Raw genomic sequence first — 19,055 nt, forward strand, 5'->3', positions numbered from 1 at the left:
CAGTACGTCCCATTGGACTAAGCATAATTTCACACTTTTTTAGTGGTTACAAATTAACTATAAAGTTTAAATTTATCCAAAAAGAAATAACATTTTAAAATCTAAAATTTACACCCCGGATTTGAACCCACAACCTTCAGATTTAGAGTCAGCAGTCCGTACCGTTGGACTAAGCATAATTTCACACTTTTAAGTGGTTACGCAATTAACTATAATTCATTTTATCACTGAAAGATAAAATACATTATTCTCCACAAACGCACAGTTGAGTCCTACACTTTCTTTTATCAGCTGATGGTTGCTATGGTGTAGGAAAAGTAAACATATCGATTGGCCTAATTGCAGTTTGCCGCCCCCTGATGGCATAAAGCCAAAAGCGATGTTCTTGGCATAAGGATGGATGCTTTTTGCTAAGTTGGTACAAATGTATTAAGTTCACGTGCGCGCATTGACGCGCTAAGTGCATTTGGGGCAAGAAAGGCCAGTTCGGCGTAGCTTTTTGAGACCGCTACATCAAAAATAAATTTCTCCGGGAATATTTCGTTTTTCGCTTATATTTCCATGGGTGTTTCGTTCATAATTGAACATCGTTTGGTGAATTGTCTCCGGGATGGTATATGATTTTTGTTATACAACTGGCTGCAGTGATCTTGTGAGTTTTTGCAACTTTTCGTCATTTCGATGCTTCGCCCAGCCGTGGGCGTGATGCCGTACGCTGAGCAGAGTGGGCCCTACACCTGGTGACTGCAGTCTGCTAAATCATCAGACAGATCGTACTTAATTTACTTCATGTGCGTTTCTTCAGCTGACTTGAACTTTCAGTTATTTGTTCAACCTCTTGGTGAGGTTTTGGAGATCGTGATTAGTCCATCAGTGAAGCTTGTGTGCTTGAATCATGTTCTGTCGTTAGTCTACGAATACTGAAGTACGCAACGTTATGACCGGCGGAGTACGGTCGGCGAATCCCCCGCCTAGATTTCAGTCCACCCGGTACCGGCTGAGGTTCACGGCATGCTTGGCCGCGGAAACGCGGGAGTGCAGTGTGAAACCACGTCTATATGCAGGCCTGAACGCTGTTCAAGACGTCCAGGTCCCGGGATTTTTTCCTGCGTTTATACAGTATTGGACATCATGCGCAAACATGCTATCATGGATGGAATTCGAGGTGAGAATTTTCCAATTATAGCCCTGGTTTCGGGCCAATTTTTGTCAGTGTTGCTGTGTAGTTTAGTGTGAAGTTTTTGGGGCTCCGCACCCGTGATTCAAAGAGGCTCGGCCTCACTGCCAACCATACCGTAGGCGAGAATGAATCGATCGTGCTGGATTGATATTTGAGTAGGGCCAAGATAATTGAATGGTACAATTAAGATGGACCGACTATAATTGTTGTGAAGTTGAATGACAACTGAAATAAATGTCCGAAAAAGATGATGTTTGAATTCAATGTCCCTTATCAGTGTTGACAAATTTTGGCAGATCTGGTTAAAATTCAGTCATTCGGAATATGGGGGAGAAAGGCTACTCATACTCAGATACATTTTGATGGAGCCTCCTAATTATTTGCCTGCAGTGAGTTTGTTCCATTTTTCTATAGTAAACTATTGGAACCAAGCAAGTAATTTTCCGGGCGAGTGCTGGAATTTTATTAAATCTGAGTAGGCCTAGGCCTATAGCTGATTCTTTCTTCATCTGTTTCTACAAAAATAAATAGGCCTAGGGCCTATAACCTGACCATTCTCCTCCCTTCATGGGCGCAATGGTAAAATTCCAATATAATCAAATAAATTTATAAATTATAAATAGGGCCTAAATAAATAAACGCATGTTTAAAAAGAAAAGAAAAATATGAAATGGATAGCTGCTGCTTTGAGTATTGTTTTTTACAGGATGCCACGGCAAGGCGGACGCTGCAAATTGGTTGGGGACAGGAACTTTTACCATTGAATACTCTGCGGGTTGTCTTCCAAGTTCGGAAGCCTATAGCAAGGTCGGTGGGTTACTGATGATCGCTCAGCAACTTGGTAACGTGCAGAATATCAACTGTTGCCGAATTAAATGCACTCATCAGGAAACTGCCTTAACACAGAAGGAGTCGCATACTTCTACTTTGCGAACATGATCTGTTAATTTCTACAGACATCTGTTTGAATTTAATCAGCATAGGATGCAATAGATGTTTCCTGATACATTCAGAAGAAGCATGAAAAGTAATATTCCTGGTGGTCTTTAAGACACAAGTGTATTGTGTCACTGATGTGATTTAGGAATGTTTCTAATATTTTAACCACGCGTTTTACAGTGTAGCAAATACGGCGGCTGATTGACCCAGATCAGATCTTTAACATCATGTATGGTTTGAATTTTGGTAAGCATTGTAAATATCAACAAGGAATTGATAATTTTGGTTGGACACATTCAGGCACATGTATACATAGTATAATTTCCAAGGTATATGCACCATAACACATTTTCAAGTTTGAATCCACCCCTTAGAATTTTGGTGTAGGTGGGCGTATATTAGACATGGCTGCTTTTGTATGGTACAGGTTTCCAAAGGTAACCAGGAGAGTACCCAGCATATTGATTCAAAGTAGTGCATTGCGGTGGTGCATAGCTTTTTTCAAGGTGTATTAATACTTTAAATATAATATTTGATGCCATGGAAGTAAGAAAAGGGATGCTGCCCATCTACGTGTATCTCAAACTCTTCATATTAATACTTACAGTTTTGCTCCTAGAGTCCAAAAAGAAACTTGGTCGCCGATTCAGGGGCCGGAAAGGAATTTTCCCCAATTTTTCCCACAAAGATGGGTTTTTTATTGGGTTTTCGCCTTTCCTAGGAGCAATGATAGCTAAATGTCATGATTTCAAGATGAGCCTGATGAATTAAAGGTAATCACAATTGGAAGCTGATACTTTTGACATGTATACATACAACATTTTAATTATGTATTTGCCCCCATTTGCTTATTTTGGACTTCAAACACTTTGTGGGCCAACATTTGCCAGTTTTATTGTTGGGGCATTAGGATTGCAAGCTTCTGAATTTATACATCGATTTATGGGATTTGTATGATGAACATATTGACCTAAATGGTTCTGCACTTAATTGCAAGCTAGATCAGGAGCGCAACCTTGATTTGGAGATATAGTTTTACTTCAATCTTGATAACATCATGCTAGCCCTTCATGCCATATTTGAGGGCATCTGTTTAGCCATGTTCTGAGCAAGTTGAATAATGATTGCTACCCTAAATGTTTTATCGCGTGCATTTTCTGCAAGTTTACCTTACATCTTACCTCCGTGTTTCCAAGTGATGGATTGTTTGTGTAAGCGTACCCATGATTTTCTGGCAAGCATGCTAATGATTTCTGCAGTTATTAGCGCATTCTTTGAATGGTAAGACTAGCGTATGAATTTGTTGTAATAGTGATGTTCATCTTCCTCAATTTATCTCTGCGTACTTAATTAACATTCTTACAACCGTGTTTCATGGGTTTTGTTCGGGCAAACATGCCCAAGTAGTGGTGACAAAACGTGTCATGGATGTTTATAATTGAACTCATTCTTTGAAACAAATGGTCAGAGTAACACATGTTGCAATATATATCTAAAAAGAAAAAGAAAAAGAAAAGGCATTGATCTTTCCTCAATTATATTGTCTGCGTGTATATTTTGCACTCTACATTGTTTCCAGGCAATGGATTGTTTGGGCAAGCATGTCCAGGATTTTGGGGCAAGCATGCCAAGGATATGTACAATTTGAATACAATCTTTGAGTTTAGTGATGGTAGTTTGAACTTGCTGTATTATGCAATGGTGGTTTACATTATATTTGGGCAAATAAACCCAAGTTGTTGGGGCAAGCGTGCCAAGGATATTTACAATTTGAATTCAATCTTTGTGTCCAGTGGTCGCAGTTTGAACTTGTCGCCATATCTGTATGTTTATTTTGCATTTTATAACTACACATATTTCCAAGACGTGGGCTGATTGCATTTTGTAACTTTATGTTTCGAACCAGTGGGTTGTTGTGGAAGGCATGCCCAAGTTTTGGGGCAATTAAGTGTACCAAGGAATTACAATTTGAACTCAATCTTGAAGTCCAGTGGTCTGAGTTTGCAATTCTTGCCATAAAAGTATCAGTTATTCTTAAGTATAGTTGCATTCTATTGATTGTTTTGGGCAAGCATGCCCAAGTTTCTGGGGCGGGTGTGTAAAGGATACTTCCCATTTCAACTGATTCTTTAAAACCAATGGTCAAGAGTTTGCTCTTAATTATTGCAATAATGTTATCCATTATTCTTTGATATGCATATCTGCATGTTATATTTTACAACCGTATGTACAAGCAAGGGTTATGCAGTGATGGCGTCCATCATTCCTAAATTTATTTTTTGTAGGTTTACTTTGCATTTTATAATTTCCAAGTAATGAATGGTTTGGGCCAGCATGCCCAAGTTGATGGGGCAAGCGTGCCAAGGACATTTAAAATTTTCATTCAGTCTTTGAGTACAGTGGTTGCAGTTTGATCTTATTGCCATTATGCAGTGAGGGTGTACATTATTTCTCAATGTGTTATCTATGTTTAATTTGCATTTTACAACGGTACATGTTACCAAGCAGTGGGTTGATTGGGCAAGAATGCCAAAGTTTTGGGGTAAGCGTGCAATAGGATGTTTCACAATTGAACTGACGCTTTGAAACCAATGCCAGAGGCTGCGATGCTTGCCATGGTGGCAGTTATTCTTACGTATCCATGTGTTCTATTGATTGTTTGGGCAAGCATGCCCAAGTTTCTGGGGCAGTTGTGCCAAGGACATTTCCAATGAAAACTGATTCTTTAAAACCAATGGTCAGGGGTTGCACTTAAACATTGCAACAATGGTATCCATTATTCTTCAAAATGTATTGCTGCATATTTTATTATACAACCATGTTTACAAGTAAGGGTTTGAGCAAGCATCTCAAAGTGTTTGTGGCAAGTATGCCAAGGATATTCGCAAGTTGGGCTCATTCTACAAAACAAGCAGTTGGAGATTGCACTATTTACAATAACTGGCCAGGGTTCTTTTTCCTGAAAGTTTTATCTGCATGCTAATACTTTGCATGCTACAAAGGCATTTCCAAGCAATGGGTGGTCTGTTTTTATCTTGTGGTGGTAATAATGGCAACTCATTACAACTACGATTTCAGGTAATTTCATTCCGTTGCTACACACTCCACTGTTTGTGTTTAATTCGCTCGTCGGGGTTGGGCTCTAGGTGTGCTGCCTCAGTCGTCCCAGTGGGGCGCGCGTTGCGCGTTTGGCAGTAAGGTCCTGGGAGCGACGGGCAGTGCCTCAATTCAAACTAAATAAACAACTTGGGTATTTAGTTCTGAAGTAAGACTTGGAATTTGGACGTTAAACATTTAACAGGTTGTGTTTACTCTTTGTAAAAAAGTACGCCAAGCACCCATTTGTACTGATGGGGCATGCCAACCGTAGCTACGAGCGGTGGACCAAATCGGGGTGCTTTTCCAATTTATTAAGTAAGTTTTGCATATATTCAAGTCACGTGACAAAACTAAAAAACACTTTGGCTAGCACCCACTTGTTCTGGTGGGGCTAGTGAATGGTTGGCAAGCGTGCCAAGGTTTTGGGCCCAGTGATGCCAAGCATGGCAAGGAGGGGCAAGCGTGCCCCGTTTTATGGCAAGCGTGCCGAAATGTTTACGCAAATAACTTTAAGTAAATCGAAAGATAATTTTAATTGTTCCAGTATAGTTTATCAAGGTATTCACTGCCATTTAATCAAGTTAAATATTGACCATGGAGAAATAAAATAGCGGCTCAAAAACTATGCCAAAAAGTCAAGTCATTGTTTCAATGCGTGGTTTTGTGCGTAGTCTGAGAATAATTCATTTTATCACTGAAAGATAAAATACATTATTCTCCACAAACGCACAGTTGAGTCCTACACTTTCTTTTATCAGCTGATGGTTGCTATGGTGTAGGAAAAGTAAACATATCGATTGGCCTAATTGCAGTTTGCCGCCCCCTGATGGCATAAAGCCAAAAGCGATGTTCTTGGCATAAGGATGGATGCTTTTTGCTAAGTTGGTACAAATGTATTAAGTTCACGTGCGCGCATTGACGCGCTAAGTGCATTTGGGGCAAGAAAGGCCAGTTCGGCGTAGCTTTTTGAGACCGCTACATCAAAAATAAACCCACCTCCTCCCCTTCATCCGCCATATTTTACGAATTTAAAAATGGCAGTAAGGTCCTGGGAGCGACGGGCAGTGCCTCAATTCAAACTAAATAAACAACTTGGGTATTTAGTTCTGAAGTAAGACTTGGAATTTGGACGTTAAACATTTAACAGGTTGTGTTTACTCTTTGTAAAAAAGTACGCCAAGCACCCATTTGTACTGATGGGGCATGCCAACCGTAGCTACGAGCGGTGGACCAAATCGGGGTGCTTTTCCAATTTATTAAGTAAGTTTTGCATATATTCAAGTCACGTGACAAAACTAAAAAACACTTTGGCTAGCACCCACTTGTTCTGGTGGGGCTAGTGAATGGTTGGCAAGCGTGCCAAGGTTTTGGGCCCAGTGATGCCAAGCATGGCAAGGAGGGGCAAGCGTGCCCCGTTTTATGGCAAGCGTGCCGAAATGTTTACGCAAATAACTTTAAGTAAATCGAAAGATAATTTTAATTGTTCCAGTATAGTTTATCAAGGTATTCACTGCCATTTAATCAAGTTAAATATTGACCATGGAGAAATAAAATAGCGGCTCAAAAACTATGCCAAAAAGTCAAGTCATTGTTTCAATGCGTGGTTTTGTGCGTAGTCTGAGAATAATTTCACACTTTTTTGTGGTTACGAAATTAACTATCAATTAAAATTTACCCTAAAAAACATAAAATTTTAAAATCTAAAATTTCCACCCTGGATTTGAACCCACAACCTTCAGATTTCGAGTCAGTAGTCCATACCATTGGACTAAGTGTAATTTCACAATTTTTAAAGGTTACGAAATTAACTATAATGTTTTAATTTACCCCAAAAAGTAATAAAATTTTAAAATCTAAAATTCCCTCCCTGGAATTGAACCCACAACCTTCAGATTTCGAGTCAGTAGTCCATACCATTGGACTAAGTGTAATTTCACACTTTTTAAATGTTACGAAATTAACTATGAAGTTTCAATTTACCCAAAAATAAATAAAATCTAAAATCTAAAATTTCCAACCTGGATTTGAACCCGCAACCTTTAGATTTAGAGTCAGCAGTCCATACCATTGGACAAAGCATAATTTCACACTTTTTAGTGGTTACGAAATTAACTATGAAGTTTAAATTTACCGAAAAAGACATAAAGTTTTAAAATCTAAAATTTCCACCCTGGAATTGAACCCACAACCTTCAGATTTCAAGTCAGTAGTCCATACCATTGGACTAAGTGTAATTTCACAATTTTTAAGTGTTACGATATTAACTATGAAGTTTCAATTTACCCAAAAATAAATAAAATCTAAAATTTCCAACCTGGATTTGAACCCGCAACCTTCAGATTTAGAGTCAGCAGTCCATACCATTGGACTAAGCATAATTTCACACTTTTTTGTGGTTATGAAATTAACTATCAATTAAAATTTACCCTAAAAAACATAAAATTTTAAAATCTAAAATTTCCACCCTGGATTTGAACCCACAACCTTCAGATTTCGAGTCAGTAGTCCATACCATTGGACTAAGTGTAATTTCACATTTTTTAAAGGTTACGAAATTAACTATAATGTTTTAATTTACCCAAAAAAGTAAAAAAAATTTAAATCTAAAATTCCCACCCTGGAATTGAACCCACAACCTTCAGATTTCGAGTCAGTAGTCCATACCATTGGACTAAGTGTAATTTCACAATTTTTAAATGTTACGAAATCAACTATGAAGTTTCAATTTACCCAAAAATAAATAAAATCTAAAATCTAAAATTTCCAACCTGGATTTGAACCCGCAACATTCAGATTTAGAGTCGGCAGTCCATACCATTGGACTAAGCATAATTTCACACTTTTTAGTGGTTACGAAATTAACTATGAAGTTTCCATTGACCTTAAAAGTAATAAAATCATGAAATCTAAAATTTCCACCCTGGAATTGAACCCACAACCTTCAGATTTCGAGTCAGTAGTCCATACCATTGGACTAAGTGTAATTTCACAATTTTTAAATGTTACGAAATTAACTATGAATTAGTTTCAATTTACCCCAAAAGACATAAAATTTCAAAAACCAAAACTCCACCCCTGGATTTGAACCCACAACCTTCAGATTTCAAGTCAGCCGTCCGTACCATTGGACTAAGCATAATTTCACACTTTTTAGTGGTTACAAAATTAACTATCAAGTTTAAATTTACCCAAAAAGAACTAAATTTTAAAATCTAAAATTCCCCCCCTGGAATTGAACCCGCAACCTTCAGATTTCGAGTCGGTAGTCCATACCATTGGACTAAGCCTAATTTCACACTTTTTAAAGGTTACAAAATTAACTATAATGTTTTAATTTACCCCAAAAAGTAATAAAATTTTAAAATCTAAAATTCCCATCCTGGATTTGAACCCACAACCTTCAGATTTCGAGTCAGTAGTCCATACCATTGGACTAAGTTTAAATTCACAATTTTTAAAGGTTACGAAATTAACTATAATGTTTTAATTTACCCAAAAAAGTAATAAAATTTAAAATGTAAAATTCCCACACTGGAATTGAACCCACAACCTTCAGATTTAGAGTCAGTAGTCCATACCATTGGACTAATTGTAATTTCACAATTTTTAAATGTTACAAAATTAACTATGAAGTTTCAATTTACCCAAAAATAAATAAAATCTAAAATTTCCAACCTGGATTTGAACCCGCAACATTCAGATTTAGAGTCAGCAGTCCATACCATTGGACTAAGCATAATTTCACACTTTTTTGTGGGTACGAAATTAACTATTAAATTTAAATTTACCCAAAAAGACATAAAATTTTAAAATCTAAAATTTCCACCCTGGATTTGAACCGACAACCTTCAGATTTAGAGTCAGTAGTCCATACCATTGGACTAAGTGTAATTTCACAATTTTTAAGGGTTACGAAATTAACTATAATGTTTTAATTTACCCCAAAAAGTAATAAAATTTTAAAATCTAAAATTCCCACCCTGGAATTGAACCCACAACCTTCAGATTTTGAGTCAGTAGTCCATACCATTGGACTCAGTGTAATTTCACAATTTTAAATGTTACGAAATTAACTATGAAGTTTCAATTTACCCAAAAATAAATAAAATCTAAAATTTCCAACCTGAATTTGAACCCGCAACCTTCAGATTTAGAGTCAGCAGTCCATACCATTGGGCTAAGCATAATTTCACACTTTTTTGTCGTTACGAAATTAACTATAAAATTTAAATTTACCCAAAAAGACATAAAATTTTAAAATCTAAAATTTCCACCCCGGATTTGAACCCGCAACCTTCAGATTTCGAGTCAGCAATCCATACCATTGGACTTAGCATAATTTCACACTTTTTAGTGGTTACGAAATTAAATATCAAGTTTAAATTTACCCAAAAAGAAATCCAATTTTAAAATCTAAAATTTCCACCTTGGATTTGTACCCTCAACCTTCAGACTCAGCAGTCCATACCATTGGACTAAGCATAATTTCACACTTTTGAGTGGTTACATAATTTACTATCAAGTTTAAATTTACCCAAAAAGAAATAAATTTTTAAAATCTAAAATTCCCACCCTGGATTTGAACCCACAACCTTCAGATTTAGACTCAGCAGTCCATACCATTGGACTAAACATAATTTCACACTTTTGAGCGGTTACAAAATTAACTATCAAGTTGTTTTAATTTACCCGAAAAGAAATAAATTTTAAAATCTAAAATTTCCACCCTGGATTTGAACCCACAACCTTCAGATTTCGAGTCAGCAATCCATACCATTGGACTTAGCATAATTTCACACTTTTTAGTGGTTACGAAATTAACTATCAAGTTTAAATTTACCCAAAAAGAAATCCAATTTTAAAATCTAAAATTCCCCCCCTGGAATTGAACCTGCAACCTTCAGATTTAGAGTCGGTAGTCCATACCATTGGACTAAGTGTAATTTCACAATTTTTAAATGTTACGAAATTAACTATGAAGTTTCAATTGACCCAAAAATAAATAAAATCTAAAATCTAAAATTTCCAACCTGGATTTGAACCCGCAACCTTCAGATTTAGAGTCGGCAGTCCATACCATTGGACTAAGCATAATTTCACACTTTTTAGTGGTTACGAAATTAACTATAAAGTTTCAATTGACCTTAAAAGTAATAAAATCTTGAAATCTAAAATTTCCACCCTGGAATTGAACCCACAACCCTCAGATTTTGAGTCAGTAGTCCATACCATTAGACTAAGTGTAATTTCACAATTTTTAAATGTTACGAAATTAACTATGAAGTTTCAATTCACCCAAAAATAAATAAAATGTAAAATCTAATGTTTCCAACCTGGATTTGAACCCGCAATCTTCAGATTTAGAGTCGGCAGTCCATACCATTGGACTAAGCATATTTTCACACTTTTTAGTGGTTACGAAATTAACTATGAAGTTTAAATTTACCCAAAAAGACATAAAATTTCATAAAACAAAACTCCGACCCCCCCCCCCCCCCCCCGATTTGAACCCGTCACCTTCAGATTTAGAGTCAGCAGTCCATACCATTGGGCTACGCATAATTTCACACTTTTTTGTGGTTACAAAATTAACTATAAAATTTAAATTTACCCAAAAAGACATAAAATTTTAAAATCTAAAATTTCCACCCTGGATTTGACCCCGCAACCTTCAGATTTCGAGTCAGCAATCCATACCATTGGACTTAGCATAATTTCACACTTTTTAGTGGTTACAAAATTAACTATCAAGTTTAAATTTACCCAAAAAGAAATAAATTTTTAAAATCTAAAATTCCCACCCTGGATTTGAACCCACAACCTTCAGATTTAGACTCAGCAGTCCATACCATTGGACTAAGCATAATTTCACACTTTTGAGTGGTTACAAAATTAACTATCAAGTTTAAATTGACCCAAAAAGAAATAAATTTTAAAATCTAAAATTTCCACCCTGGATTTGAACCCACAACCTTCAGATTTCGAGTCAGCAATCCATACCATTGGACTTAGCATAATTTCACACTTTTTAGTGGTTACGAAATTAAATATCAAGTTTAAATTTACTCAAAAAGAAATCCAATTTTAACATCTAAAATTCCCCCCCTGGAATTGAACCTGCAAATTTCGAGTCGGTAGTCCATACCATTGGACTAAGCCTAATTTCACACTTTTAAAGGTTACGAAATTAACTATAATGTTTTAATTTACCCAAAAAAGTAATAAAAATTTTAAATCTAAAATTCCCACTCTGGAATTGAACCCACAACCTTCAGATTTTGAGTCAGTAGTCCATACCATTGGACTAAGTGTAATTTCACAATTTTTAAATGTTACGAAATTAACTATGAAGTTTCAATTGACCCAAAAATAAATAAAATCTAAAATCTAAAATTTCCAACCTGGATTTGAACCCAAAACCTTCAGATTTAGAGTCGGCAGTCCATACCATTGGACTAAGCATAATTTCACACTTTTTAGTGGTTACGAAATTAACTATGAAGTTTCAATTGACCTTAAAAGTAATAAAATCTTGAAATCTAAAACTTCCACCCTGGAATTGAACCCACAACCCTCAGATTTCGAGTCAGTAGTCCATACCATTAGACTAAGTGTAATTTCACAATTTTTAAATGTTACGAAATTAACTATGAAGTTTCAATTCACCCAAAATAAATAAAATGTAAAATCTAATGTTTCCAACCTGGATTTGAACCCGCAATCTTCAGATTTAGAGTCGGCAGTCCATACCATTGGACTAAGCATAATTTCACACTTTTTAGTGGTTACGAAATTAACTATGAAGTTTAAATTTACCCAAAAGACATAAAATTTTATAAAACAAAACTCCACCCCCCCCCCCCAGATTTGAACCCGTAACCTTCAGATTTAGAGTCAGCAGTCCATACCATTGGGCTAAGCATAATTTCACACTTTTTTGTGGTTACAAAATTAACTATAAAATTTAAATTTACCCAAAAAGACATACAATTTTAAAATCTAAAATTTCCACCCCGGATTTGAACCCGCAACCTTCAGATTTCGAGTCAGCAATCCATACCATTGGACTTAGCATAATTTCACACTTTTTAGTGGTTACGAAATTAAATATCAAGTTTAAATTTACCCAAAAAGAAATCCAATTTTAAAATCTAAAATTCCCACCCTGGATTTGAACCCACAACCTTCAGATATCAAGTCAGCCGTCCGTACCATTGGACTAAGCATAATTTCACACTTTTTAGTGGTTACAAAATTAACTATCAAGTTTAAATTGACCCAAAAAGAAATAAATTTTAAAATCTAAAATTTCCACCCTTGATTTGAACCCACAACCTTCAGATTTCGAGTCAGCAGTCCATACCATTGGACTAAGCATAATTTCACACTTTTTAGTGGTTACGAAATTAACTATCAAGTTTAAATTTACCCAAAAAGACATAAAATTTTAAAATCTAAAATTTCCACCCTGGATTTGTACCCTCAACCTTCAGATTTAGATTCAGCAGTCCATACCATTGGACTAAGCATAATTTCACACTTTTGAGTGGTTACATAATTTACTATCAAGTTTAAATTTACCCAAAAAGAAATAAATTTTTAAAATCTAAAATTCCACCCTGGATTTGAACCCACAACCTTCAGATTTAGACTCAGCAGTCCATACCATTGGACTAAGCATAATTTCACACTTTTGAGTGGTTACAAAATTAACTATCAAGTTTTAATTTACCCGAAAAGAAATAAATTTTAAAATCTAAAATTTCCACCCTGGATTTGAACCCACAACCTTCAGATTTCGAGTCAGCAATCCATACCATTGGACTTAGCATAATTTCACACTTTTTAGTGGTTACGAAATTAACTATCAAGTTTAAATTTACCCAAAAAGAAATCCAATTTTAAAATCTAAAATTCCCCCCCTGGAATTGAACCTGCAACCTTCAGATTTAGAGTCGGTAGTCCATACCATTGGACTAAGTGTAATTTCACAATTTTTAAATGTTACGAAATTAACTATGAAGTTTCAATTCACCCAAAAATAAATAAAATCTAAAATCTAAAATTTCCAACCTGGATTTGAACCCGCAACCTTCAGATTTAGAGTCGGCAGTCCATACCATTGGACTAAGCATAATTTCACACTTTTTAGTGGTTACGAAATTAACTATGAAGTTTCAATTGACCTTAAAAGTAATAAAATCTTGAAATCTAAAATTTCCACCCTGGAATTGAACCCACAACCCTCAGATTTCGAGTCAGTAGTCCATACCATTAGACTAAGTGTAATTTCACAATTTTTAAATGTTACGAAATTAACTATGAAGTTTCAATTGACCTTAAAAGTAATAAAATCTTGAAATCTAAAATTTCCACCCTGGAATTGAACCCACAACCTTCAGATTTAGAGTCGGTAGTCCATACCATTGGACTTTGTGTAATTTCACAATTTTTAAATGTTACGAAATTAACTATGAAGTTTCAATTTACCCAAAAATAAATAAAATCTAAAATCTAAAATTTCCAACCTGGATTTGAACCCCCAACCTTCAGATTTAGAGTCAGCAGTCCATACCATTCATGCCATTGGACTAAGCATTATTTCACACTTTTAATGGTTACGAAATTAACTATCAAATTTAAATTTACCCAAAAAGACATAAAATTTTAAAATCTTAAATTCCCACCCTGGATTTGTACCCTCAACCTTCAGATTTAGACTCAGCAGTCCGTACCATTGGACTAAGCATAATTTCACACTTTTGAGTGGTTATGAAATTAACTATCAAGTTTAAATTTACCCAAAAAGACATAAAATTTTTAAAATCAAAAATTTCCACCCTGGATTTGAACCCACAACCTTCAGATTGAGAGTCAGCAGTCCATACCATTGGACTAAGCATAATTTCACACTTTTTATTGGTTACGAAATTAACTATCAAGTTTAAATTTACCCAAGAAGACATACAATTTTAAAGTCAACTTAAACTTTATTTTGAAAGTTAATTTTGAAACTAGTGTATGGTGTGAATAGTAGTAGTCGAGTGGTGTGGACTGCTGACTCTGAATCGGAAGGTTCCAGGTTCAAATCGTACAGCGAATTTTTAGGTTACGAAATTTTATTTATTTTGAGGTCAACTTAAACTTTATAGTTAATTTTGAAAATAGTGTACGGTGTGAAATGGTGGTAGTCGAGTTGTGTGGACTGCTGACTCTGAATCGGAAGGTTGCAGGTTCAAATCCCACAGTGTATTTTTAAGTTACAAATTTTTTTTTTATTTTGAAGTCAACTTAAATTTTATAGTTAAATTCTAAACTAGTGTACAGTGTGAAATGGTGGTAGTCGAGAGGTGTGGACTGCTAACTCTGAATCGGAAGGTTGCAGGTTCAAATCCCAAAGCGTATTTTTAGGTTACAAAATTTTATTAATTTTGAAGTCAACTTAAATTTTATATTTAAATTTGAAACTAGTGTACGGTGTGAAATGGTGGTAGTCGAGAGGTGTGGACTGCTAACTCTGAATCGGAAGGTTGCAGGTTCAAATCCCACAGCGTATTTTTTAGGTTACGAAATTTTATTAATTTTGAGGTCAACTTAAACTTTATAGTTAATTTCGAAACTAGTGTACGGTGTGAAATGGTGGTAGTCGAGTAGTGTGGATTGCTGACTCTGAATCGGAAGGTTGCAGGTTCAAATCCCACAGCATATTTTTAAGTTACAAAATTTTATTAATTTTGAGGTCAACTTAAACTTTATAGTTAATTTCAAAACTAGTGTATGGTGTGAAATGGTGGTAGTCGAGTAGTGTGGACTGCTGACTCTGAATCGGAAGGTTGCAGGTTCAAATCCCACAGCGTATTTTTAAGTTACAAAATTTTATTATTTTGAAGTCAACTTAAATTTTATAGTTTATTTCGAAACTAGTGTACGGTGTGAAATGGTGGTAGTCGAGAGGTGTGGACTGCTAACTCTGAATCGGAAGGTTGCAGGTTCAAATCCCACAGCGTATTTTTTAGGTTACGAAATTTTATTAATTTTGAGGTCAACTTAAACTTGACAGTTAATTTTGAAACTAGTGTACGGTGTGAAATGGTGGTAGTCGAGAGTCAAAATTTCTTGAAAAGGGCACTTGCACATCGTGCTGAAATGTAGACATGTTTTTTTTTCCGGACATTAATCCGATGATTATGCACACTAACGGACAATATATGGTCCTTTTCAGGACAATACATGCGTGAAGTAAAAAAAAGGCACCCGGAATGGCCGCAGGCACATGGAAGGGCATTTGTTCAGAAAAAAGGGCATTTGTTCAGAAAAAAAGGGCACTTTGCAAAAAAGGACACTCTTTACAACAAAATGAGGAAGGGGGTAAGCACTGGTGAAAAAGCATTTGAATGGAAAAGGGCAGTCTTGACACAAATATTGGGGGTAAAATACCTCCCCCCCCCCCCTTGCTACGCTGATGGACACTACATGTATATATTATGCTTGTTAGGTTGTACCCACATTGGGGAGTTGAACGTTCTTAATAAGCCGAGTGTGCAATTTGTTTGCACTGTTGGGAATGAGTCCCACAGAGTTGGTAGGCTGCGGCCGTCCTCGTCTCCTCGTCACCGTCAATAAAACACAGACCAGGTTATTTGCCATAACCTGTAAGTACTATTATTGCTTTGCAGATTCCAAAGTAACATTTCAAAGTGCAAATTGATATTGGTATAACTGTTGTAAAACATTGTAAATGTGCCTTGGCAATAACTAGTTGTTTGGGTTTTTGTGTATAAAATGTACCTTGCATTTTATGGTATGTTAAATGATATTGAGCTGCTATGGACGATGCATGTAATAATCTTGTGTAGGAGATGCATTACTGGTGACAATTTGTACTTAATTTTAAACCAGGGTTTTTGGGTGTAACGTCTGGTGTGACAAACTCCGCAGTGAGACAGACATCCTCGGCCGACCGAAGTTAAGTCCACCATTGACCAGTCGGATTGCCAGACAGGTCACGCATGCTATTCATTGTGTAGAATAGTCACTTCAGGTTCTGGCACTCACGCCGTATATCCATTGCTTACGGTATTTACTTACATAGTTTGGCTTAGTTTGCGTAATGTCGACAGAGGCAGACCACTCCACCGTCGGCGTTTATGTTCGACAAATGTAAAGATTACTTTGACAAGAAGTTTAATGCTATCTCTGCACCGAAAGAGGACTCCACCTCCATTCGGGAACTCAAGAATAAACTGGACTCCAAAGAGTTAACAAAACCAGGCAACATGGCCCGATTTGAGTTTTGTGGGAAACTTCAAATTGCCCTTGGCGACATCAAGACGGCAATTATCGTTAAAGGCGATACAGACCAAGCCAGCTGCTGGCAGAACACAAGAACAAGATTAAGATCGCCAACTCGAGCAAGGCAGGGTGGATGACCGTCTCGTATATGGACACATAGGTACATGTATTGACCCTATTATCTCTCCCCCTTGCATACTTTCTTATTTCAGCCTGCATGCCTGTGTGCAGGCCAGCCCCCATCATGTATAATAATAAAATTCTGAATATGAACAATTTGTGTCCTCCTTTTCCTTTATAACGTTCTGTAAAACCTAACTGTTTTTCATGCGTATGAGCGAAGCGAAGTAGCATGAATGTGTTCGTATGTTACTTACAAGCTTGATGCTTGAGTGATCATGATAAAGAATAGGTTAAATTTGAATAGAATGTCATTGAGGACGTAATTGAGTAAATTAAAGGGAAAATACAACATTTGCAAACATCGAAAAACAAAACTACCAAGTTTTTACGAAATACACAACAGGATGTTGGTAAATGACAGTCTAAAGCATCCTGTAAAATTATGGCACCTGGTGTGAAGTCACTTTCAAGAAAATGGTAATTTTGTATACATTTCCAACGGTGGTCGGCTGACCACCGTTGGAAAAACCTAACTGTTTTTCAACTACTGCTCCAAATGTACCATTTTTTTTCAGTCCAAATTTTGTTTGCTATTGGTTGCATGTTCTGAATAGGTGCAGGCCAGCTAGACTGGTTCCCTAATCGTACAATTTTCCGGCATCTATAAATTAATCCATTTAATCTTCAGTGGAGTCAGGGAACCAGAATACTCAAACATTTTTGTTTTTCTTAGTTTTTCCAGCAATTTCCAACACAAAACTTCAGACATGTCAGTGTAACAATAATTTGATATATTATACTAACCCCTCAAGTAGTTCATTTCTGAAAATTAATGCAAATGCCAATGATGTACATGTACATGTACATTCCCTTGAGTGATCATGATAAAGAATAGGTTAAATTTGAATAGAATGTCATTGAGGACGTAATCGAGTAAATTAAGGGCGTGTGTGGCTGTAGTATGGCCATTCTAGCCTGTGTTCACCACGTCGCTAGGTCAGTAATTTTCATAATGACCACAATACATCGTATATTTGAATTTAAAAGAAGAGGAGAAACTCAGAGTATGTAAGTATTAAAGTTAATGTATAAGGGATCGGCCACAAGGTTTTCCAGAGTTTTTACCTCATAGAGTTTTACCTCTGGTGTTTCACTCTGGGCACTTGACAAGTAATAGAATGAAATCATAGATCTATACAAATTCAGTATTAATTAAAATTTTAATTTACAGCAAACATAAATGAAAGCAGTGGCGGTTCTACGGGGGGGGGGGGGGGGGGGGGAATTTGGCTAGCCCCCCCCCAAAAAAAAATTCCATACAAAAAAAAACAAGCACTAGCAAAGTGTAAGAATTTGATGTACAGGGGAACGGTCTCCCCCTAAATGAGAAGGGTGCATTTGTACACTTTTAGTTAATAGGCCTATAGTGTGCCTGATTGTAGGATTTTATCAGCGCTCCCCATAGAAAATATGGCACGAGCCCCCCCCCCCCCCCATATCTTCCGAGACAATTGATAGGGAACAATTTCTTCTTTCTTAGTGATGAAAACATAATTCCTAGTTTCAGGGGCAAACATAAGTAACTCTACTGCCATGATTCTCCCACTTATGAAGTATGCAGACTAATAAAACGCCGGGAGATGATGACTTGCCCAAAGAATTCTACGTTCAATTTTGGGATCTTTTAGGCCCAGACTAGATCTTCTTAAAGTGTATCATAGATCTTTTGACGATAACATCTCGCCAACTTCCAAACACAGAAGTATGATAACTTTGCTTGAAAAAGCTGGAGATCAGCTTAATCCTCAGAAAGAAAGACTAATTTGGTTACTCAACGTAGATTACAAGATTGTCTCTAAAGCTATTTACCTTCGTCTGGGCAAAGTTATCCCTTTTGTTAATATTAATCCTTTCCAGACCTGCAGGATCAAAAGGCAGAAGTATTCACAATAACGCCAGACTTCTGAGAGATTTGGTTGACTATATGAGCTCCATGCGCTACCAAAAGAGGGGCCCTTTTTACGACGTCCCATGGGCGGTACATTTCGCTGGTTGACGCGCACCGTTCCTTGTCTGTGATGCGTACACCAGGGAATTTTTTCTATGTACACGCAGTGGCCGCGCACCCCCAACTGTACTTCCTTTGCCGGTGAGGGGGTACTTGTGAACAGAGCGGATAAGTTCAAAGGGTATTAATTCCTTGGTCATTTCATATCAATTTGTTAGCGCTCCTTTTCAAGCGCCCACACAGTCCCTGATTTTCCGCTATGGGAGTTGCCATCAAAAACTGTGCCTCGATGTCTCTTTTTGTACACCATTGAAAAACGGAACAACGCTTTCACTTCTTAAAAGAATACAAGACAGACAATAATATTCTACATGTACATCATACTGATAAGAAATATTGAATTTATATTAACAG

At 36.5% G+C, this 19,055-nt stretch overlaps 1 long non-coding RNA gene across 1 annotated transcript; it reads left to right on the top strand.

Annotated features, from left to right (window-relative positions):
- Positions 1-217: 217 nt before the first annotated feature.
- On the top strand, positions 218-6,802 carry LOC119743077. The gene is made up of 2 exons (XR_005272964.1): positions 218-5,318; positions 6,264-6,802. It is a non-coding gene; the product is annotated as an uncharacterized LOC119743077 (long non-coding RNA).
- Positions 6,803-19,055: the final 12,253 nt, after the last annotated feature.

The sequence above is a fragment of the Patiria miniata genome, unplaced genomic scaffold, assembly GCF_015706575.1.
Source record: "Patiria miniata isolate m_02_andy unplaced genomic scaffold, ASM1570657v1 HiC_scaffold_6, whole genome shotgun sequence".
NCBI lineage: Eukaryota > Metazoa > Echinodermata > Asteroidea > Valvatida > Asterinidae > Patiria > Patiria miniata.